Raw genomic sequence first — 17,712 nt, 5'->3', positions numbered from 1 at the left:
TTTTTGAGGAACTGCCAGGATGTTTTCCAAAGCAGTGACATCATTTTACAATTCAATCACCAGTGTACAGGGATTCCAACTTATCCAAATTCTCCCCCAAACTTGTTACTTTCTGTCTTTTTTTATTGTAGTCATTTTAGTGAGTGTAAAGTGATATCTCAGTGGTTTTGATTTGCGTTTTCCAGATTTGCTAATGATGAGAATCTTTTTATGTGCATATTGGCCATTTGTATATCTTCTTTGGAGAAACGCATATTGAAATCCTTCAGCTCTTTTCAATTGGAGTATTTTGGAATTTTTTTGTCACTGAGTTGCAAGAGTTCTATATATATATTCTTAATACAAGTCCCTTCTCAGATACGGGATTTGCAAATATTTTCTCCCATTCTGTGAGCCGTCTTTTCATTTTCTGGATGGTGTTCCTTGAAGTGCAAGTTTTAAATTTTGGTGAAGTCCATTTACTGATTTTTTTCTATTGTACTTTTAGTATCACATCTAAGAAACTTTGCTTAATCCTACATCATGAAGATTTATGGCTATATTTTCTTCTAAGTGTTTTATAGTTTCAGTTCTTACATTTAGGACTTTGAACTATTTTGAGTGAACTTTTTGTAGATGGTGTGAGGAAGGGGTCCGACTGCATTCTTTTGCATGTGAGTATCCACTTATCACAGCATCATTTGTTGAAAACATTATTCCTCCTTTATTGAATTATCTTGGCACCCTAGTCAAAAATAATCGGTTACAAATGTGATGCTTTATTTGTGGACTTTCCATTCTATTACACTGGTCTGTATTTATGCCAATATCATACTTTGTTGATTACTATAGCTTTGTAGGAGTTTTGAAATCATCAAGAATGAGTCCTTCGTATTTGTTTTTCTTTTTCAGTATCATTCTGGTTGTTCTGGGTCACTTGCATTTCCACATGAAACTTAAGATCACATTCTCAATTTCTATTTATTCTTCTCCATGTGTGTGCTCTTACTGTTGCACACAACAATAATTATTGCACACGATCATTGCCATTATAGTGTGGTACAGTATACATATTACATCTATATAGTCACAACCTCAAAAAACACCTTGCTATCATTATTACTGTACACAATTTTATGTCTTTTAAAGAAGAGAGAGAAGAAAGAAAAACAAGTATATATTCATAGAGTTTGTTATACTTATCTTTTTAACATGAATTTTTTGGTTGACGGGTAATTTTCTCCCTGTCAGTGCTTTGAATATGCCATCCTACTGCCTTCTGGTCACCATGGTTTCTCATAAGTCGGCTGTTATCCTCATTCAAGTTCCCTTGTAAGTGGTGAGACACTCTTCTCTTGCAGCTTTCAGGATTTTCTCCCTGTGGTTGGCTTTTAGCATTTTCAGCATGATGCCTCTGGGTGTGGATCTCTTTGTATTTATCATACTTTTCGATTCTTGGATATATCAGTTTTGGGGAAATGCTCACAATTACTCCTTTGAATACTTTTTTCTGCTTTCTCTCTGCCTCTCCTTCTGAACCCCCACTATGTTCATGTTGGTGCACTTAATGGTTTCCTACATTTCTCTGAAACTGTGTTCATCTTTCTCCATTCTTTTTCTCTCTGTTGTTCAGTCTGCATAATATTTATTGATCTATTTTCAAGTTTACCAATTCTTTCTCTTGCCAATTCAAATCTACTACTGTTGACCCCTTTTAGTGAATTTTTCATTTCAGTTATTGTACTTTTAATTCTGTAATTACCACTTGGCTCTTTTAGAATTTCTATCACTCTATTACTATTCTCTATTTGATGAGACATTGTCATCACACCTTCCTTTACTTCTTTTAGCATATTTTTTTTTAAATTGAGCATATTTATTGTGGCTGATTTGAATTTTTGTCTTCTATGTTCCAGGGACATAGTGATAAACCAAATTTTCAAAGTTCCTTCTATAACGATGTTTACTTTTTAACTGAGTGATAAAACCAGGTGTCATCAATCTATGGCTCACTGGCTAAATCTTGTTTCCCACCCATTTCTCCATGGCTTATAAGCTAAGAATGGCTTTTACATTTTAAAATGTAAAGTGTGTGTGTGTATGTGTAACAATATGCCTTTGATGAGACCAGTGGTTTGATTTTACCTCTTGGCCCACAAAACTTAAAATGTTTATTATCTGGCCCTTTACAGAAAAAGTTTACTAGCTTCTGATATAGACAAGAGGCAAAAATAAAGGTGAAAAATAAAAGAATAAAAAAGGAAAAAAAGGGAAATGATGTAATGCATTGGTAAGTGCTACTAAACAATACTGTTGGGTCACCGAAGGATCATGGTGGTACTATTATCAGCATAGTCTCAGGGTCACCACTAGGGGCTGCCACTGGAGCAGAGACTTAATGGTAGGAAGGCAGAGAGCAAAGGGAACAGTGTCAAGAGTCCTTTTGCAAAATGCACCCAGACAAAGAGCAATAAAGCACAGTCCAAAAACAGATACCAAAATCCACAGATGCTCAAGTCCCATAGTTGGCTCTCTATATCCATGGTTCCACATCAATGGGTTCAACCAACCACAGACTGTGTAGTACTTTAGTGTTTATTGAAAAAATCCATGTATAATTGGACCTACACAGTTCAAACGCAAGTTGTTTAACAGTCAGCTGTAGTTTCCCTCCTCTTTCCCTCACTCTCTGCCTACAAATGCATATAATGGTATGCAGATTAGGGCAGGTTACATTTAGATATTCCAGACTCTCAGAACCTGTTACATTTATGGTGCTTGATGAAGAACACTGAGATTTCAGCTGTGTTTCTTATAAACTGACTATGCATCGGGAGAGAAACAGTGTCCAGAGAACTCAAATTTCTGTGCTGAATCCTATATGATATCAGAATGTAAACAAAAATAATTTTGATAGCAATTCTCCATTCCAAATCAACACAATATTTTTAGCTCAATAACATTTTACTCAGTTGTTATTCCAAGTGAGGAGCAGAACAGGACAATAGTATTACTTCTGCTTTCAAAGTTACCATATTGTTTGAGAAAAGAACAAGGCAATTCCTTCAGTGAGTGTATCTCTCAATATTAAGAAAATTGCACTTGTGTGACTCTGAGAATGTAAAGATGATAAGCATTTTCTTAGCCAGAGGAGTGATTTATTAGATGGTTTTATGTCCAGTAAGCATTAGTAGCTTAACTTCTGAGCCATTATTGTTTGTGTAACCCAGAGCTAAGAGCAAAAGAATTTATCCAATTCTATTGTTTATCAGAACTTGACAGCATATTTATTCTGCAATGGTGGAAATGGCTTGCTTCACGAATCTAAAATAATACATTCTTGCTCATCAAAATTCTATTAAATAACATAAAATGATTTTTTTTTTTTTTTTTTTTTTTTTTTTTGCGGTACGCGGGCCTCTCACTGCTGTGGCCTCTTCCGTTGCGGAGCACAGGCTCCGGACGCGCAGGCTCAGTGGCCATGGCTCACGGGCCCAGCCTCTCCGCGGCACGCGGGATCCTCCCGGACCGGGGCACGAACCCGTGTCCCCTGCATCGGCAGGCGGACTCTCAACCACTGCGCCACCAGGGAAGCCCCATAAAATGATTTTAATTCATTTTATCTATATTTAAAAATGTCTAAGTTTTATGACTCAAGATTATTTTATATGTTTCAGTTCTCACAATAAGCCAGTCTTTCTGTCCCTAGGCATTTTACTTGACAAAGATTTTCTTAAATTATTAAGAAACTCTACTTTTTCTATTGTCAGGAAATGTGCTTTGGTGAGGGTGTCCATTATCTGAAATGACTAGAATAAAGAATACTGACATTCTTGGGTCACCAATTGATGATATTTGTGGTAGAATATACTTCTAGTCTAAATAGTATTTTTTCCATTATGTCATAGTAGTACTCACCTTTGTAAATGCAAAGATAACTGTGAACTTAAGAAACTATTTTAAGTGGATGCTTTGCTCTGAAGAGCTTCTTGTAATGAGCATACGCGAATTTCTAAAATTCCCGAAAGTAATTAGCTCATAAAATAGGAGTAATGTGCCATGAGAAATGAACGCCATGCCCACGGGATAGAAACGAATGTCCACAGATAGGAAGGAGTTAAAAGCTTAGTGGCAACAACTCAAAATCATAGCCAGAACTTGAGATGCAGTGAAAATGAAAGTAAAGGAAACCAATCATAGAATTTTCTTTGAAGGTTTCTGAGATATTGAAAATAAGATTGGTAAAGTGTAAAATCATGGGCCACGAGGCAGGTAGGGAGTCTATTGAGGCTCAGAACCCTCGTTTTACACACGAGGAAAATGAAGCCCAGTGAGCACTGAAGTCACTCAGAGGTGTGCCTTTCCCCTGGGCCCCTCCAAGGGGAAGCGAGAGTAAGGCAGAGGGTCTGATTATTTGTCCCTTTGCTTTGCTCTTTAAGTTTGAAATATTTCGATGCAGAGAGAAAAAGAGAGCAACATCAGGAAACATCAAAAGTCAAGGACACTGCTACTCTCTCATTTCATCCCAGCTTCCGCTTCCCACCACTCAAGTCCATTCTAAATGTAAAATAGATAGCTAGTGGGAAGCAACTGCATAGCACAGGGAGATCAGCTCGGTGCTTTGTGACCACCTAGAGGGGTGGGATAGGGAGGGTGGGAGGGAGGCACAAGAGGGAGGAGATATGGGGATACATGTATATGTACAGCTGATTCACTTTGTTATACAGCAGAAACTAACACACCATTGCAAAGCAATTATACTCCAATAAAGATGTGAAAAAAAGTCAAGGACACTTTGATCTGCAGCAATTAGAAGTGATGATTCTTTGTAGAACTTTATGTACTTCTCAAGTGTTGTCAAATGCTGGTGGAGAGAGAATAGAAGGCACAATTAAGAGGCCAAAAGTCCAGCAACATACTAGCTGGTTTACAGCCTTCATTCTTGGTCCCTCTGTATCTTCTTATAGTTGTTACTTTCTTAATTTTTAAGAAGTGTCAAAAGCATTGCAGATTTCCAAAAGTTTAGATTGAGGCTACTTTTCCGCCTAATATTCAGGGGTACTTCTCAGTGTTCATGCAGGAGGTGAATCCCTGTGCAAAACCGTCCATTCACAGCTCACAGAGACCAGAAGCCTGAGAGGTTTAAGATCCACACAACCTCCACCTAGTGACTAAGGGCCCAGGTGCACTGCATGCTGGCTACCATTCAGTGATACTCCAGAACCCTGACATACATGCTTCATATCTAGAACAGCCCCATCGGGTGGGGCAGATTACTACCACTATTCGCATTCTACAGACCAGGAAATCCAGGCGCAGGGCGGTTAAAAACCAACAACCAAGTCAAACAAAAAACCCGTGTCCAGGGTCGGTCACACAATCAGGCAGGGCTTCACGTTAGAAGTTGAAAGGCACACATACACTCCAAGGAAGGACAGAAGGGTCTGCTCAGTGAGGAGATTCTGGTTAGAAAGGAGGTCCTCAACCTTTCCTGAGAGCACCGAACTTTCTTACAGTAGCTTTTTATAGGAGGCAAGCTTCAGGCTGAACGCATCAGAAGGGTGACGCTGGGACACGTGAAGTAAAGAAAAATGCTCCCAAGAGCAAATTATTCCCAAATGAAGCCTATGCCTGAGTCTTGCCTTCAGGAATTTGGGTGAAATCACCCATCTGCATAACCTTTTGCTAAAACCTCAGTAATTCCCTGCCATATGTATGTATGGCAAAAACACCACAGCATGAGATGATTCTACGTAATGCAATATTTATGATATTTATAAAGAATTCGGTTCCCTCAGATGAAAGATGTTATGTAAATGCAGGTACCAATAATGCTGAAATGAATAACATGCTTCAGGAGATTCTGACATTCACAGCTTAAATGTAATAAGCTCTTTTCACCTGGTCCTTAAACTGAGATTTTATTGCACATGGATGTAAGAAAGATATTAAAGCCTCAGCCTGAAACTGCATAATTCAGGATGGCTTTTCCTTACATAAGCAATGCCTTTTTCCTTTGCAATGAAATTTGAATTACCACTTAAAGAGTTTTTCAAATTTAACACAGGACCTGCTTTGATGAATATAAAAATCTAATTCTCCCCTTTAATGCTGTTTGAAATTAAAAATATTCACTATGGGGCTTTCCTGGTGGCACAGTGGTTGAGTGTCGCCTGCCGATGCAGGGGACATGGGTTCGTGCCCCAGTCCGGGAAGATCCCACATGCCGCAGAGCGGCTGGGCCCGTGAGCCATGGCCGCTGAGCCTGCGCGTCCGGAGCCTGTGCTCCGCAACGGGAGAGGCCACAGCAGTGAGAGGCCCGCGTACAGAAGAAAAAAAAAAAAAATCACTATGACTGAAAGCAATGGGGTAAACCACTTCTTATTTTTAAATGTTACGTTCTAGAAGAAATCAGTTTTTCTAGACAAGATAAGACAGCCTCAACCCAATAACTCCCAAGCTGAAATCATCTGATTTCTAAAGTGTTTGAATTTTGTTCCTCTTGCTGTTCTAATTAATAGTGTTATTTTTACACTAGGCAGCTATAATTATTTAGTTTTATTACTTAGTATGAACTCTCAAGTTTTACCAGTTTCTTGGCTCACAAAGTTTCTCTTATCCCCTCTTTTGTTTGAATTCATTTTTATTTGTTTTACTGGAGGAAATCCTCAAATTTCCATGTCATTATACCTGTAGGGGGTTGCATTTTCTGAGCCTAGGTGTGCCTGAAAATCACACTGCCCATTTACGAATGGTAGTTTGACTTGGTGAACAAATGGAGGTGCAAAATACTTTTCTTAAGTATTTTTAAGATTTTGCTCTACTATTTTTTAACATCTGGTGTTGCTTATGAGAAATGCAAATCTGACTCTGTCCCACAGCACTTATCCTTGTTTCCTTCTTTCCAGAAGCTTTTAGAATTTCTCTCCTTCTTCTTAGTACTGACATGTTAGCAGCATAGAAATGAGTCTAACATGGATATCTGGACTGTCTGTCCTTGAATAAACAAAGAACCAGGCTCATAACTCAAGTATCTTACAGTTTCCGTATATATATTTTTTCAGTATAAAGAAATATCTTTAAATGATGGCTTAAAAGAAGACGAGGATAAAGATATTACTAGAAAGAAAGTAATGTATGTGATTGGGAATTTGTTCACTGGTAACCTGTTGATACATGAGTCATTTTCCCTCCCAAAGGTCTTGTACAAACTGGACACTTTCTCACTGGTGACAAGGTGGGGACATCCTTTAATCTCCCCAGTTTTCAACATTTCCTTCTTCATAGTCTGTCAGCTGAAAAAATATCTCCTGGCTCTTTTTTATCCCGCAGGACTTAGAAGATGCATATGCTGGTTCTGTTTTTATTATCACTCTTCAAAACTCCCCAGTGAAGCCAGTACCCTATCACATGAGCCTCAGTTGTCCTTCAGTCCTGATATAAAGTGTCAGCTACCTTCTGTGGACTCTCTTTAGGCCGTCTGGAATTCAGAATGCATATAAATATACTCTAAATCTATACATTTGAAATACATGTATTTATAAATATGTATAAATATACAAACTTAGTGATCACATATATGAATATATTTATGTAAATATATATATTATATATGTGTACTTGTACACATGGGGGGGAGCACGTGTGTGCACACATGCATATGTATTGGGAACATGCCCCTGGCTCAGTGATAATAAAAACGTATAAGACACCCACAGTTCTACTGAGGTAGGTAATGTCATTACTCCATTGCTTTGGTCTGAATGTCTGTGTCCCCCTGGTATTCACACATTGAAATCCTAGCCTCCAGTGTGATGGTTCATTGGGGGTGATCAGGTCATGAAAGCAGAGCCGTCACAGTTGGGATGAGTGTCCTTATAGGAGAGACTCCAGGAAGCTCCCTTCCTCCATGTGAGGAAACAAGGAGAAGTCAGCTGTCTGCAACCACTTCAAGAGGGTCTTCACCACAACCCCATCATGCTGGCTCCCTGACCTTGGACTTCCAGCCTCCAGAACGACGAGCAATAAATTTCTGCTGTTTACAAGCCACTCAGTTCATGGTATTTTGTTACAGCAACCTGACTGGACTAACTAACTCACCCATTTTACAGATGAGGCAACCAAAGACCAGAAAGGTTACACAACTTTCCCCGAGTCATGCAGGTATCAAGGGGTGTCAAAGGATTCAAAATCAAGAATGAGGAAACAGAACCATGCTTACAACAATTACACAATACTGCCTCTCAGCAAACAGTTCAAAGAACAGCTGTTAAGGACACTGCATTTTTAACCAGGTCAGTGTGTTTACATGTTCAGCTTTGCCCTGATACTAACCGTGCCTTTCAAGGATTAATATGACATGAATCTGATGAGGGCAGGGTGCAGGAAAAACCAAAAGAGGTGGCAGTGGGGATGTCAAATATAAAAGACACAGCAGAGCAATTGTTTTTGGGGGATATTCAAAGGAGAAAGCACAGACAAAGTGTGTGGTCTGGGTTAAAATGGGGTTCGGACATTCTGAGTATGTGGTATTAATGAAAAATGCATCTAGAACCCAGGAAAAGATGGAGGCAGAATTAGTGCATTGAGAGCCATCAATCCAGACAGAATGACTGAAAATGTGTGATGAGCTGAAAACTGACCAAGACAAATATGGAGAAAAGATGTCTCTGTGCAGAGTCCTTACAAACATGTGTGTGTGCTTGGTGGGAAAGAGTGTCTACCAAAAATGTGGAGAGAGAGAAAAAAGTTAGGGATCCCAAGTGGTACCAGGTAACGGGAACCAAGAGAGAAGGTTTTTGTTTTTCCCTCCAAGAATATTTTTTTCCAAAAAAATACTGGCAACAAAAGTCAACACTGCAGAAACTTAGGATGCAAATACCTTTAAATTTAGCAAGTGTTTTCAGCTGAACAGTGAGCTTTGATAGCAGTTGGGTAGTGAACTTAGGAAGTGGGTAAAAAAGCAAGAGAAACAAAGAGCGGTCCCTACTTTCTCTAGAAGTTTAGTGGTGAGTGAAACGGAACAAGAATGAAGACACTCGTGAGATATCTAAGCAAATATAACTTTTTCTTAGTTTATGCATTAATTTCAAAATAAGAGAAACCGGAACATTTATTAGCAAAGAAACACATAGATATGTGTTATTGTGACCACTTCGATAAAAAGCAATTACAATGTTAAAATGTTGGTGCATATTCTAAAATGTTCACAAAATACGTTAGAAATAAAGCAGACACCTTACAAATCCTAATGAAAAGGAAAGGACATACAAAATAGGATGACGTTACTATAAAAAAAGATTAGGAAACAGCACTCAGTATCAGGAGACAGAATGAGAGAAGCTAGATATGGTGTAACCATTATGATGACAAATGCAAATGGTCTATATTTATCTCTCTAAAGTCAAACATAAGTTTAGATTTAAAAGCAAAATCAAAATGCCATGGCTTAAAAAAGAAATGTTTAAGGAGGTAGAAAAAATAAAAACACTTTAAAAAATGTGTGTATTTAATTGTGAAAGACAAAATGATGGACATTTCCTGTAAGCACAGGCACCAAGAAAACTGCCCCATAGAACAATGTCATTCAGTGTAGTATTGGAAGCTCTTGATACCAGAAAATGTAAAAAAATTAAACATATAAAAACACAAAGTGTAGTTTGAAAGTGATTATCATATCAGGAAGAAAGCACTATCAGAGTAAATAGAGAATTTCCTGAGGGTCTGGTTACAAGATAAACACACATCCCAACAATATACTGTTACAATATACAGCATACTGTTCATAGACAGACAAAAGTTATGCTGAAAAGAAAATAACCTCTTCACAGGAACCTATAAAAATTTCAGAATGAACTTATTAAGACTGTGTGGGATCTCTGCAGAGAAAACATTAAAAGCTTTGCTGAGTTAATGATACAGTTTGTAAATAGAGAAATCCAACATTTCCGAATGGGAAAGTTATAGGAATATATTTAAGAACCCGAAAAAAGTGATACCCCCCAGTCTATGCAGAAAAATAAAAGGCGAAAAATAAATCAAAGAAAATTCTAATTAAAATATAAATAAAAAGGAAGGGTGCTGGTAATCTTGTGAGATACAGGAAATACCGCAAAAAACAAAAAATTGCATTATAAAGGTTGAATGTAGAAAGAGAAGGGCGGGGGGAGAGAGACAGCACAGGATACACAGATGTGTCTTGACACATCTGGAGTGTCATAGTACGTGTCCTTGCCTACTCCATGCAGGCAACTGTACCAGGCTCTAAGAATACAAAGAAAAATAATGAAATAATAGACAGCCCTGCCACCAAAGGATTCACAGTCAGGTTTCAGGATGGCAGGAGCGGGCCCCAGGTAGGCCTCTGGAAATGAACCCCAGAGTCACTTCGTCTGGTGGTAAACTCCCGGGCAGCTGCCAAGATGGCGGCCACATCTTGAGACCCAGTGACCTGTGGATGGGAAAGGCCATTAGCAGGAGCCTGGGCAAGGACACCTTCACACGTGCCACCTTTTGCATCATGTGAGTGGGTTTTGTGTTTTGTTTTAATGCACTTTTCTTCCTCCAACCATTGGATCTTGTCCCTGAGCGACAAAGATTTCACACGACAAAGCTTGTCCAAGGAATGGTCATTTCTTTCAGGGCTGAGATGCCTGCGTGGCCTGCAGGCCTTAGATTCCATCAGATTGGTCCGAGTCAATGATAAAATATTCCTGTTCTTATTCTACACTACTCCTCTAGAAAATTAAGTCATCTGGCACACAAGGCGCCAGAAAGGAGCCTAAAACAGGACTGGAAACAACAACAAAGAAAATTCCATTCTGAGGCCAAACATTATTCCCTGGACTCTGGTCATTTGGAATCTGGCTGATCAAGATGTGCAGGGGTCTGTGGACAATAGTAAGAAAATCTCAATGTATCTGCTGCTGCCTTTTCATGCTGAATCTTAAGAGGTGGCTGAAGCTGCCATCTACTGCTCTTTGTGCTTTTCAATTCAAATAATTCTATGGCTTGTTGATGGATTTTTATCTTCAGGTGAAATGCCTAGCCTTGCTTTTCCATAACGAGAATAATGCTTTTAGTAAAACTGTGAAACCTTGAAACTTTTACACTCTGTGTAGCGATCCTCCCAGGAATATGGTTATAATGGCACATTCACTGATATGTAATCTTTTTTTTTTTTGCAAAGAGGATGAAGTATTTTTCCTTTAACATTTAGGCTTATGGTTTCATTTTAATGGATTTCTAAAACATAGTTAACCCAAGGTGAGGCTTGAGTTTTTGTCCTAATTCATCCTCTTTACTTTACCCATAGGCCTCCCAACTTTTTTGTTCCCTTTCATGGTTTCCATGTTGTTACTATTTGCCTATTTACAAAAAAACTCTTTTTCATTGTTTCTCTTTAGGTTCAAAACTTTCTAGTAGCTATTACCAGAACACGAGCCAGCATACACATGAGCCAGCTGTGATTATTCAGTAACTGTAATCCAGGAACTGAGTTGCCTTTCTAGAAAAATCAATCAATCCCTCTGCCCATCCCTTCCTGAGAATGATTCAATGATTCAGAATAAAGAAAGACACGTTGGGAAAACTATGTAATCTAATACAGCAGAAACTATTAATAGCTTAAAATGTACTGCCAGAGATGCCACAGTAAGCATGTAAGACAACATCGGTTTCCATCTTGAGTAAAGAAAGTCTTGACCAAACAAACTGCTCCGCATTTTTGGCTCCCCTTTCCTGCTACACATGTCAAAGGAGCCGTCAAAACTCACAGCATGCCCTTCCTCACCTCCCGTTCAATTTAACCCCTCTGCCCGGCGACCGCCATGCTGCCAAGACCATTGGTCACTTCTTCACGCTCTGCCCTCTGCGACTCAGCATTTGACTAAGTTGACTGCTATCCCCCTAAACTTCCTTTTTTGGCTTCTACTGAACCACACTTTCTGGCTTTTCTCTCATGTAATGGGTGATCTTTCTCAGTGAATGGCTAACTCTTTACCATCTATCTTTTTTCAAATATTGGTACGCTTTGGGGGTTTGCCCTGGGTCATTTTTGTCTTTTCTAACCCTAATCTATCCCTAGGGGTTCTCATTTCATCCTTTGAATACAAACTATATGCTGATGTCTTCCAAATTTACATTTTCAGCTCCCGATTTCATTTACAACTGCCAGCTAGGTATCTCCTCTGGGACACAAAATAGGTATCTCAAACTTAACTGTTCAAAACTCAACTCGTGATTTCTACTCCACCCCTGATAAGTATTGTTCCCAAAGACTTTGATATCTAAGAAGTGGCACACCAACCATGATCCAGTTGCTGGAATTCAAACTTAGGCATCTCTCTTGATTATTTTCTTTTCTTCTCACCCAACATTTAATCCAACAGTAATCCCTACTGGTTTCATTTCAAAATAGGTCCTGAATCTGTCCACTCTGACGCAAGCTGCTCTTAGCTCAGGTATGGACTACTGCCATAGCTTGTAATGGGTCACCCTGCTAACCCTCCTTCCTCCTCCAATCCATCAAAAAGATACATCACCCTTATGTTCACAGCAGCACTACTCACAATGGCTAAGACATGGAAGCAACCTAAATGCCCATAGACAGGTGAATAGATAAAGAAGATGTGGTACATGTATACAGTGGAATACTACTCAGCCATAAAAAAGAATGAAATAATGCCATTTGCAGCAACACAGATGGACCTAGCGATTACCAAACTAAGTGAAATAAGTCAAAGAAAGACAAATATATGCTATCACTTATATGTGGAATCTAAAAAATGATACAAATGAACTTATTTACAAAACAGAAACAGACTCACAGACATAGAAAACAGACTTGTGGTTGCCAAGGGGGAGGCGGTGGGGGTGAGGGATGGATTGGGAGTTTGGGATTAGCAGATGCAAACTATTATATATAGGATGGATAAACAAGGTCCTACTGTATAGCAAAGGGAACTATGTTCAATATCCTGTAATAAACCATCACGGGAAAGAATATAGAAAAAGAATGTATATGTATGTATAACTGAATCACTTTGCTGTACAGCAGAAATTAACACAACATTGTAAATCAACTATATTTCAAAAAAAAATAAAAAGAATGTTAGCCAGTTCACATCACTGCCTTATTTAAAACCCTTCGGTGACTTCCCACTCCACGTATAATAAACTCCCAAGTCCTTAACACACCTTGTGAGGCCCAGTTTGGGGTCTGGTATCTGACTGCTGTCTCCTTCCCTCTTCTCTTCTCATTCCCAATGATCCCACTGACCTTTATGCTCCTCAAACAGGCCAATCAGGGTCCTAAGTCTAGACCTTTGTAGGCCCACTCCTTCTGCTGAGAGCATTTCTCATCATGTCATCATAGGGCTGCATATTCCTGTGATTCATGTTGCAACTCAACTGTCACATCCCCAGAGCAGCCCCCCTGACTGGCCTCTCCAATGCACCACTCTACCTGCCCCACTAAGCTTTGTCACATTATCTTTTTGTATCTTCTCATGAAAATTCTGCCTTCTGACAGTTATGGTCTGTCTCCTGCCATTCAAAGGTAAGCCCAAAGACAACAGGGGCCTTTAGTCTTCTACTAAGATACTACTCTATTCCCTCGTTTAATCCCCTAGCACATAACAGATAATCGAAGAAAAAACTGTGAAATAGAAGTTTAGATACATAAGAGGGACTTCCATAGTCTTCATAATCCTGTATTTAATAGAATATATGTAAAAACCCTATTTTAATTTAGTAGTTTATGCACAGGTTTATATGCATGTCATTACCTCTAATATTCCTCATATTTCATCCCTGAGTGTATCATAAAGACCTACATTCTTTCACATTTATGGAAAACATAGGTTTGGGGGAGGAATTTTCACATCCAAAAACATACATATATTAAATGGCCAATAACAGACCAAAGGATTCTTCTTGAGAAGCACAAGAACAAAATTTCCTAAAACTCTGAGGATACTCAGACAACTTAAAAAGGGAAAACTCTAAAGAATAACACCTTCTGAAAATATATATGCATTAACAAAATTCTAAAGCTCCTAACTCATAGTTTTCAATTTGTTATAAACATTGGGGAGTGCCTTGATTCAGCAGGCACAGCCCTAATGCGATGGGAGGTGTTTTTATCTGTGACTACGCTTATGGCGATAGACTCTTAAACACAAATTCAATAACTTTAACATTTTGAAATCAGCCCCATGCTGGTGAGCCCAAAATGCCTTTTTTCCCCATTAACAGGTATGCTGGACTATCTCTGACTACGTTTTCAGGAAGAAAACTATGATTGCAATCACAGAAGCTCTGACATTGACTTTGGTTTTGGAGTAGGGCACACATTTTCTCCTGTGTGTGACAAATACCAGAAGAATGGTTACTGCAGCCAGAAGGACTGATTCTGGAACTCTTTTTTATTGGGTTTGTTTTACTCATATCAAATGATGTTGAACTTACTTGAGTCTTTCCATTACATTATCCTTTTCCTATTATACAATCTTGCAAGCATCAAACTACTGCGTCACAGGCTATAAAAAATAAGCTGTCTCCAAGAAAAACTGAGAACTTTCAGAAGCCAAAAATATCAAAACCGGATGCTCTCCTGAGGGTGCATCTTCTGTTTTTTGTTTGTTTGTTTGTTTTTGTTGTTGTTTTTTTGTGTGTGCGTGCTTCTCTAGTATTATCAACAAACATTAGCTTGGGATAAACTGCAGCAATATAAATGTTCCCCAGGTGTTTCTCCAATAAGACAGGTGAGTGGCTTCCTCACAATGGACATTAGATTGGGGTTTTGCTCAAGGGTCTTACAGGGAGGAAACTTCTGGAGGTTTTATTTTACCATTTAGCTTTTCTCCTGTCATGATATAAATAGGCATTTGCATACATTGCTTGATTAATTATTGTAACCATACTTTATTTTTTTCCTTTAGAACAGGATGTCTAACTTTTTAAAGAATAAACACTGATGCTATTTTCAGCTCCTATTACTAATCTCCTGAAGTGATGCTCTTCATTAGGCATCAAGATTTGACATTGTTTCCAATGGTCTTCCTCCTCTTTCCCCTTGATCTTTGATCTACAGCTGTTGATTCCTCCTTAAAGGAGCCAGAGTACACGTTCACAGCATGGCCTTCATTGTAGTCTTTGAAAATATGTAGTGTTCTCATCCATTCTAACTAAAGAAATCATCAGAAAATATTGCAGGCTTGATGATTTGAGGGTTACTCATATATTTTTTCTGGAATTGATTTTCATTTCCCATTTATAAGCTCCTATAAGCATCATGGCATAAACTGTAACATCCCAAAATATCTTGCCCTGGTATTTCTCAATGATACATAATATCTGATTTTTGAGAGAATTTAAGCAATCAATAGTATACAATGCCATGTAAACTCTTAAAGCAATTCTCTTTTTTAAAATTTTATTTTATTTTATTTTAACATCTTTATTGGAGTGTAATTGCTTTACAATGGTGTGTTAGTTTCTGCTTTATAACAAAATGAATCAGTTATACATATACATATGTTCCCATATCTCTTCCCTCTTGCGTCTCCCTCCCTCCCACCCTCCCTATCCCACCCCTCCAGACGGTCACAAAGCACCGCTGATATCCCTGTGCTATGCAGCTGATATCCCTGTGCTATGCAGCTGCTTCCCACTAGCTATCTACCTTACGTTTGGTAGTGTATATATGTCCATGCCTTCTTTAACTTCATTTTGATGCATTCGAATGGCAAACACTGGGAAGAGAACTCGCATGAAATCTCAACTCTTCATTTTTTCAACTTCCAAGCAAAACATAAGTGTTATCTTCTACATCATTCGATCTTTCACTAGTGAGTGGTGAGAAAAAGTGGTGACTTACATAAACTATGTCCTTTCCATCAAGGGACTGATACCAAGAGAAAAAATTGTAATTCATCACTTAATGAAATGGAAACAAGTGGCCACCAAGAATGATACAAGTTATGACTCCATCAAGGAAGAGATACCAAAGAAAAAAAACGACACAAGTGATTATGAAATAAAACAGAAAAGAAGTGGATAGGGTGGGAGAAAAGTTTAACTCATAACCTTTGAGGTTGCAAGTTGGGGTCAGCCTATCTGAACCAAACTGTATGTACCGTGTGATGTTTTGTGTTTCTCATCTTCTGCTGTCTCCGCTGGCTGCACGATCCTACCCAAAGATCATGGAATAACATTTATACTGAAACTTGCTGCTTTCATTCTTCAGGAACTGCAGTGCGAAAGTCTCACTCACTTGAACTCTTCTTGGGCTCTCAATGCCCAATTAGGTTTTTATCAAGAAGCATTACTTGATTTGCATTTCTCTAATGATTAATGATATTGAGCATCCTTTCATGTGTTTGTTGGCAATCTGCATATCTTCTTTGGAGAAACGTCTATTTAGGTCTTCTGCCCATTTCTGGATTGGGTTGTTTGTTTTTTCATATTGAGCTGCATGAGCTGCTTGTATGTTTTGGAGATTAATCCTTTGTCAGTTGCTTCATTTGCAAATATTTTCTCCCATTCTGAGGGTTGTCTTTGGGTCTTGTTTATGGTTTCCTTCTCTGTGCAAAAGCTTTTAAGTTTCATTAGGTCCCATTTGTTTATTTTTGTTTTTATTTCCATTTCTATAGGAGGTGGGTCAAAAAGGATCTTGCTGTGATTTATGTCATAGAGTGTTCTGCCTATGTTTTCCTCTAAGAGTTTGAAGGTGTCTGGCCTTACATTTAGGTCTTTAATCCGTTTTGAGTTTATTTTTGTGTATGGTGTTAAGGAGTGTTCTAATTTCATTCTTTTACATGTACCTGTCCAGTTTTCCCAGCACCACTTATTGAAGAGGCTGTCTTTTCTCCACTGTATAATCTTGCCTCCTTTATCAAAGATAAGGTGACCACATGTGCATGGGTTTATCTCTGGGCTTTCTATCCTGTTCCATTGATCTATATTTCTGTTTTTGTGCCAGTACCATACTGTCACGATTACTGTAGCTTTGTAGTATAGTCTGAAGTCAGGGAGCCTGATTCCTCCAGCTCCGTTTTCCTTTCTCAAGATATCTTTGGGTATTTGGGGTCTTTTGTGTTTCCAAACAAATTGTGAAAATTTTTTTTCTAGTTCTGTGAAAAATACCAGTGGTAGTTTGATAAGGATTGCATTGAATCTGTAGATTGCTTTGGGTAGTATAGTCATTTTCACAATGTTGATTCTTCCAATCCAAGAACATGGTATATCTCTCCATCTATTTGTATCATCTTTAATTTCTTTCATCAGTGTCTTATAATTTTCTGCATACAGGTCTTTTGTCTCCTTAGGTAGGTTTATTCCTAGATATTTTATTCTTTTTGTTGCAGTGGTAAATGGGAGTGTTTTCTTAATTTCAGATTTTTCATCATTAGTGTATAGGAATGTCAGAGATTTCTGTGCATTAATTTTGTATCCTGCTACTTTACCAAATTCATTGATTAGCTCTAGTAGTTTTCTGGTAGCATCTTTAGGATTCTCTATGTATAGGATCATGTCATCTGCAAACAGTGACAGCTTTACTTCTTCTTTTCCAATTTGGATTCCTTTTATTTCTTTTTCTTCTCTGATTGCTGTGGCTAAAACTTCCAAAACTATGTTGAATAAGAGTGGTGAGAGTGAGCAACCTTGTCTTGTTCCTGATCTTAGTGGAAATGGTTTCAGTTTTTCAGCATTGAGGACGATGTTGGCTGT

The 17,712-nt window shown here is 38.4% G+C and overlaps 1 protein-coding gene across 1 annotated transcript in view; it reads right to left on the bottom strand.

Moving 5' to 3' along the window:
• ADCY2 (adenylate cyclase 2) overlaps positions 1–17,712 on the bottom strand; it is a 433,654-nt gene that overhangs the window by 197,716 nt on the left and 218,226 nt on the right. The window lies entirely within an intron of this gene.

The sequence above is a fragment of the Pseudorca crassidens genome, chromosome 3 (assembly GCF_039906515.1).
Source record: "Pseudorca crassidens isolate mPseCra1 chromosome 3, mPseCra1.hap1, whole genome shotgun sequence".
NCBI classification, from domain to species: Eukaryota; Metazoa; Chordata; class Mammalia; order Artiodactyla; family Delphinidae; genus Pseudorca; species Pseudorca crassidens.
Note: the sequence above shows the minus strand (reverse complement) of the source record. Positions and strands in the feature narration are given on the sequence as shown.